This window comes from Protopterus annectens, chromosome 13.part0, assembly GCF_019279795.1.
Source record: "Protopterus annectens isolate FY-2018-M chromosome 13.part0, PAN1.0, whole genome shotgun sequence".
NCBI classification, from domain to species: Eukaryota; Metazoa; Chordata; order Ceratodontiformes; family Protopteridae; genus Protopterus; species Protopterus annectens.
This window is the reverse complement of record NC_056747.1, coordinates 1,121,491,727-1,121,498,720: the sequence shown is the minus strand read 5'-3', so window position 1 is coordinate 1,121,498,720 and position 6,994 is coordinate 1,121,491,727. Positions and strand designations below refer to the sequence as shown.

Below are 6,994 nucleotides of genomic sequence, written 5' to 3'. Positions count from 1 at the left end.
CTGCCCTGACCCTCTGTGTCTCTCTGTCTTTCTCTGACTCCTATCTCTCCGTGCACCCTTGTGGATGCCAGCAGGACTGAGCCTGTGTCTCTGGGGGGGGGCGGGGGAGAGTAGAGAGAGTGAGTGTAGAGGGAGTGAGAGGAGGGATGGTGTCTGTCCCCCTTGGCTCCCAGCAGTGGGAGGGAGGGGGTGCGTCCATGCAGTGGAAGGTGTGGTTGCTCATCTGCTGCCATGAGGGGATGGTGGTGGAGGGTGTGCCTGCCCCAATGGTGCAGTCCACCATGCACCCAGAGGTGGCTGGCTCCTCATGCGGTAGTGGGAGGGAGAGGGTGCAGTCCCGGCAGGGGGGTGGTGGCCTCCCCCTCTTGCCTTGCGAGGCCACCCCGGGAGTTTCACAATGGAGTCCTCTCCCATCGATGTCAGTCATGGGTACCTGTGGAGGATGCCCAAATCCATGCGGGGTGCTCGTTCAAAGACCCAGAAGGTCAGTGGTGTGGCCACATGCTGGCTGTTGTGGGAGTCCCTGCTGTCCTGCAGCACGGGGCCAGTAACCCCAGTCTGGGTGCCCATGGCAACACCTGTGAAACCTTGTGTGCTCGTCTTGAGGTGCAATGCCTGGAAGGCAGTGGTGCCCACTGTGAATGAGAACTGTGAGACTCTGAGCAGTGGATCACTTGGCTTGTGCGTTGATGAAGAATGCAGCTAGCTGCAAGAACTAATGTGAATTGCAGGACACATTGATCATCGACACTTTGAATGCACTTTGTGGCCCCGGGTTACTCCCAGGGCTACGCCTGTCTGAGGGTTGTCATGGCTTCCATCACCCATGGGAGTGTTTGGGCCCTGTCGAGGGCACAGCCAGGGAGTCGAGGGAGCCCGCTGCGGGCCCCCATCCCCCCAGGGAGAGATGTGGATGGAGGAGTCCCCTGCCACCCAGAGCGGGAAGCCTGTCCGAGGATGGGATGGAGCTGGTGCATGTCCAGCCTGCCCATGGAGGCTGTTGGTGGTACCACCACTGGGCTGCCCTCCTGGTGTGGAGCCTGACACCTGCCTGCTCTGTTTCTGCATGCTGAGGCCGTGTTGGCTGTCCTCCTCCACCGCTTGGAGTTCGGTTGTGGGGAGTGGGTGTGTGGGGGCCAAGGGAGGATGGGTAGACTGTCCGCCCCTGGGGCCCCTGCTGTCCCCCCCCGTGACCATACACTGAACATGACCTCAGATCAGATGTGGCAACCCACTGGATTTAAGCATATTAATAAGTGGAGGAAACGAAACTAACCAGGATTCCCTCAGTAACGGCGAGTGAAGAGGGAATAACCCAGTGCCTAATGCCCGTTTAGGTGACATGTGCAGAGAAATGTGGCATACGGAAGTCTGTCTTCCCGGCACTGCTCAGGGGGGCCCAGGTCCTTGTGATCAAGGCTTAGTCCGCGGATGGTGTGAGACTGGTGGCGGCCCCCATCGCATTGAGTTCAGGTCTTCCTGGAGTCAGATTGTTTGTGAATGCAGCCCAAAGCAGGTGGTAAACTCCATCTAAGGCTAAACCCTGGAACGAGACCAATAGCGGACAAGTACCGTAAAGGAAAGTTGAAAAGAACTTTGAAGAGAAAGTTCAAGAGGGCATGAAACTGTGCAGAGGTAAATGTGTGGGGTCCGTGTGGTCCGCCCGGAGGATTCAACATGGTAGCCATGCTGGCCGCATGGGTGAGGCGGATCTTCTCTCCCACTGGGGGGAGATGGACTGTTCCCTAGCATGCTGGCCGCTGTCAGGTGCATTTTCTCTGTGGTCATGCTCTGTGACCAGCTCTGGGTTGGCCGGCAAGGCCATGCAAAAGGTGGCTCCCCTCATTGTAGGGGAGTGTTACAGCCTGCAGCATCAGCTCCAGGGTCATGGGAGGCAGCCACACCCACCCCTGCCCTCATGGAGGAGGCTCCCGGCTCCCAGTGGGACTGTCGACTGGGCCAGACTGCCCTCAATGCAGCCCCACTGCATCCTGCTGCCATGCTGTTGGGCTTACCTCGGGTGCCCGGTGTCTGCGGTGATGTCGGTGACCCACCCGTCCTATCTTGAAACATGGACCAAGGAGTCTAACAGGTGTGCGAGTCCGAGGGTGGGCAGGAGACCCCACAACACAATGAAAGTGAGGGCCAGTGAGCACCGGCTGAGGTGGGATCCCCCCACCCTGCTCAGGGTGTGCACTGCCGGCCCATCTTACCCATACCAGTTTGGAGGTGGAGGGTGAGCACACCTGGTGGGACCCAAAAGATGCTAAACTATGCCTTGGCAGGGCAAAGCCAGAGGAAACTCTGGTGGAGGTCCGTAGTGGTCCTGACATGCAAATCGGTCGTTAGACCTGGGTATAGGGGTGAAAGACTAATCAAACCATCTAGTAGCTGGTTCCCTCTGAAGTTTCCCTCAGGATAGTTGGCACTTGGCAGACACAGTTTTATCTGGTAAAGCAAATGATTAGAGGTCTTGGAGCTGAAACAATCTCAACCTATTCTCAAATTGTAAGAAGCCCGACTCGCTGGCTTGGAGCTGGGCATGGAATGCGAGCACCCAGTGGGCCACTTTTGGTAAGCAGAACTGGTGCTGCAGGATGAACCAAATGCCGGGTTAAAGTGCCCGATGCCAACACTCATCATACCCCAGAAAAGGTGTTGGCTGATATAGACAGCAGGACGGTGGCCATGGAAGTCGGAATTCACTAAGAAGTGTGTAACAATTCACCTGCCGAATCAACTAGCCCTGAAAATGGATGGCACTGGGGTGTCGGGCCCATACTGGTGCTGGGAGCCGATGTGGCTACACCACAATGAGTAGAGGGCCACTGCAGTGGCACTGAAGCCCAGGGTGAGGGCCTGGGTGGAGCCATTGCAGGTGCAGATCGTGGTGGTAGTAGCAAATATTCAAATGGGAGCTTTGAAGGCCAAAGTAGAGAAGGGTTCTATGTGAACAGCAGTTGAACATGGGTCAGTCGGTCCTGAGAGACAGGTGAGCTCCATTCTGAAGGGACGGGCGATGGCCTCCGTCACCCTCGGCCGATTTGAAAGGAAGTCGGGTTCAGATCCCTGAATCCGGAGTGGCAGAGATGGGCACTTCGTGCTGTCCAGTGCGGTGATGTAAACGATCCCGGAGAAGCTGGCAGAGACCCTTGGGAGAGTTCTCTTTTCTTTGTTAAGGGCAAGGGCACCCTGGAATGGGTTCACCCCGAGAGTGGGGCCCACACCCTGGAAAGCATCGCGGTTTTGTCGGCATCAGGTGAGCTCTCACTGCCCTTGAAAATCAGGGGGAGAGGGTGTAAGTCTCATGCCGAGCCGTACCCATATCCGCAGCAGGTCTCCAAAGTGAACAGTCTCTGGCATGTTAGAACAATGTAGGTAAGGGAAGTCGGCAAGCCAGATCCTTAACTTCAGGATAAGGATTGGCTCTAAAGGCTGGGTTGGTCAGGCTCGGTTGTGAAGAGGGGCTGGGTGAGTGCCACGGCTGGATGAGGTGTCACTGCCTCACCATGGTCCCCCCTTGCGGGGGCAGGGAGATGGCGGCAGCGACTCTGAAAGCACGCTGGGCCCTTCCTGTGGATTGCCCTGGCTATGGTGGATGCTTGCCCTGTCTGGAGTCCCGCATCATCTGGCAGCTAGCAGCTGACTTAGAACTGGTGCGAACTGGGGGAATCCGACTGGTTAATTAAAATAAAGTATCACGAAGGCCCAAGATGGGTGTTGACTCAATGTGATTTCTGCCCGGTGCTCTGAATGTCAAAATGAAGAAATTCAATGCAGCGTGGGTAAATGGCGGGAGTAATTATGACTCTCTTAAGGTAGCCAAATGCCTCATCATCTAATTAGGGATGTGCATGAATGGATGAACGAGATTCCCACTGTCCCTACCTACAATCTAGAGAAACCACAGCCAAGGGAAAGGGCTTGGCAGAATCAGCGGGTAAAGAAGATCCTGTTGAGCTTGACTCTAGTGTGGCACTGTGAAGAGACATGAGAGGTGTAGAATAAGTGAGAGGCCTTGGCCACCAGTGAAATATCACTACTCTTAATGTTTTTTAACTTACCCAGTGAGGCGGGGGCGTGAGCCCCACCGGGGCTCTCGTTTCTGACTCTAAGTGCTTGGGCGTCCAGGTGCAACCCGCTGCGGTGACAGTGTCACGTGGGGAGTTTGACTGGGGCAGTACACCTGTCAAAGAGTAACACAGGTGTCCTAAGGTGAGCTCAGGGAGGACAGAACTCTCCCGTGGAGCAGAAGGGCAAAAGCTCGCTTGATCTTGATTTTCAGTATGAATACAGACGGTGAAAGCGGGGCCTCATGATCCTTCTGTCTTTTTGGGTTTTAAGCAGGAAGTGTAAGAAAAGTTACCACAGGGATAACTGGCTTGTGGAGGCCAAGCATTCATAGCGATGTCGCTTTTTCATCCTTCGATGTCGGCTCTTCCTATCATTATGAAGCAGAGTTCACCAAGCGTTGTATTGTTCACCCACTAATAGGGAACGTGAGCTGGGTTTAGACCGTCATGAGACAGGTTAGTTTTACCCTACTGATGATGTGTCATTACGATAGTAATCCTGCTCAGTACGAGATGGAACCGCAGGTTCAGACATTTGGTGTATGTGCTTGGCTGAGGAGCCAATGGTGCGAAGCTACCATCTGTGGGATTATGACTGAAAGCCTTTAAGTCAGAATCCTGTCTAAATGTAGCGATACTTTAGCACCATGGAACTTCTGTTGGCCAGGGATAGTCGTCTGCAAGGTCGGCGAGGAGTGACGCTCATCACTGGGTCGGAGCGTGGATGGAAGGGGGCCTCCTCTGTCTAGCAGTGCACCGCACATTTGTGGGGAAAGAGGTGCTAAATCATTCATAGATGACCTGATTCTGGGTCAGGACTTCGTAATTAGCAGCGCAGCAAAAAGCTGCGATCTATTGAAAGTCAGCCCTTGAGCCAAGCTTTTGTTGCAGCAGGGGGACAGGCTCCATGCCCTCACGGGGAGGAGAGACCTGTCTCAGGCTGGCTGGGCCTGTGTACCCCCATTTGTCCAGATAGTCGGTGGGACTTTGTTCCTCAGCAGCGGGCATGGTGTCTGGCCGGGGGGTGGAGGGAGTATGGTCCAGGCGCAACCTGGCATAGGAGCATCCCCTGTGGGAGGAGGTCCCTGGTTGCACCCCTCACTTTGCACCCTCCAAGCCTCTGTCCAGATAGCTGGAACCCCTGCTGGTGCGGATGGGGCTGAAGATTGTGTCCTTGGGCTTAAGGGTTGTCCCAGGAGGTGTGAACCAGTGGTGGGCGTGTGTATCCTGGGAGAGAGCAGAGGTCTATCTGAGGGAACCAGATCCAGCCAGGGATGGAGAGAGCATGGTCTGGGTGCAACCTGGCAGAGGAGCATCCCCCGCTGGAGGTCCCTGGTTGAGCCCCTTGCTCCACACCCTCTGAGCCTCTGTCCAGATAGCTGGAACCCATGCTGGCGTGGATGGAGCTGAAGATTGGGTCCTCCGGCTTAAGGGTCATCTCCAGAGGTGCAACCTGGTGGCAGGTGTGTGTTTCCCGGGAGAGAGCAGAGGTCTTTCTGGGAAAGCCAGATACGAGATCCCATCCACCAGCCCCTAGGGGTGCGGAAATTCATCTGCCATGTTGTCTCGCAACCGGTGCCATCCACAGGTGCTGGATCAGCCTCTAGTCCTTCACCCAGCACTGCGGGGATGCCGCACTGCAAACAGCACCACTCAAGAAGCAAAGGGACAGGAGATAGAAGGCTCTAAGTGAAGCAAATTTGTCAGTGCCTGGTGCCACAAAGGAGTGAATCAGAGGTGCAAGATGAAATGGGCCGAGATGCAGGGACGAAGGGCCATGTCCTGCGCAAGTTTGAAAGCCCTAGGTGGAGGGCAAAGGGGAGAACTGGCATCACAGCAGTCTGGATGAGGATCTGGCTGAGGCCTCGTAGCCCAGCAGAGTTCCAAAAGTCTGCAAGGATCGGTGGGAAGCTCCCCTGAGGGGCTCCGAGAGCAGGGTTGACACATTACAATTTGGCAGCCTCCAGGATTGATGTAACTTGGGAAAAGAGCTCTCCTGCCTGTGTAGAAGTAGAAACCATGAGGAGGTCCCTCCCCATGGAAGTCCTTAAAGGAGGGAGATTCAGAAAACAGCCAGACTGTGAGAGCTGCCGCCTGGGTGAGGGGGTCTGGAGCAGGGCCCCCTCTGTGATGGAAGTCCAGAAGGCGTTCTGGCATGGAGCGCCCCCTCCTAGGTGCAAGAGTCTGGGTTGCGCCCCCAAGGGAGCATCTGGCTCAAGGTTGCGGGGCCAGGAGTGCTGCTGCCCAGTTGAGGAAGGTCAGGTGGAGCCCCCCTGACAGAAGTCCTCAAGGGAGCATCTGGCGGAAGGTCGCGGGACCAGGAGTGCTCCTTCCAGGCAGGTGTGAGGAGTCCATCCTAGTATGGTATGGGACGGCATCCCTTGAAATGTGGCAAAGTCCCCAGAATTCTCTGGATGGGAAAGGATGGGGATGTGGAGGTCCTGATGGGAGCAGGGCTGCCCCTTGGTGGCTGAGTGGAGTTCCGCAAGGTCGACCGGGATTGGAGGGAGGTCCCCCTGAGAGGCTCAGTGGGCATGGTGAGACGGCATGGTTAGGCAGCCTCCAGGAGATATGCAACTGGGGAAAAGAACGCTCCCACCCTGGTGGAAGTGGAAGTGGAAGCCCGGAGGGAGTGTCCGGCCCTGTGGAAGTCTGGAAGGGGAGAACGGCGTAAGGTGTCCGGGCATGGAGTGCTCCCTCCTGTGTGCAAGGGTCCGGGTCGCTCCCCCAAGGGAGCTTCTGGCTCAAGGTTGTGGGGCCAGGAATGATCCTGCCCAGTTGAGGGAGGTCAGGTGGAACCCCCCCCGATGGAAGTCTTCAAGGGAGCGTCTGGCGGAAGGCTGCAGGACCAGGAGCGCTCCTTCCAGGCAGGTGTGAGCGGTCCGTCCTCGTGCAGTACAGGACGGTGTCTCTTGAAATGT

At 56.3% G+C, this 6,994-nt stretch overlaps 2 non-coding genes across 2 annotated transcripts; both read left to right on the top strand.

Moving 5' to 3' along the window:
- The first annotated feature begins 654 nt into the window (after positions 1–654).
- On the top strand, positions 655–808 carry LOC122788517. Its single transcript, XR_006362712.1, has one exon. It is a non-coding gene; the product is annotated as a 5.8S ribosomal RNA (ribosomal RNA).
- A 399-nt stretch (positions 809–1,207) lies between these two features.
- On the top strand, positions 1,208–4,959 carry LOC122788511. Its single transcript, XR_006362708.1, has one exon. It is a non-coding gene; the product is annotated as a 28S ribosomal RNA (ribosomal RNA).
- Positions 4,960–6,994: the final 2,035 nt, after the last annotated feature.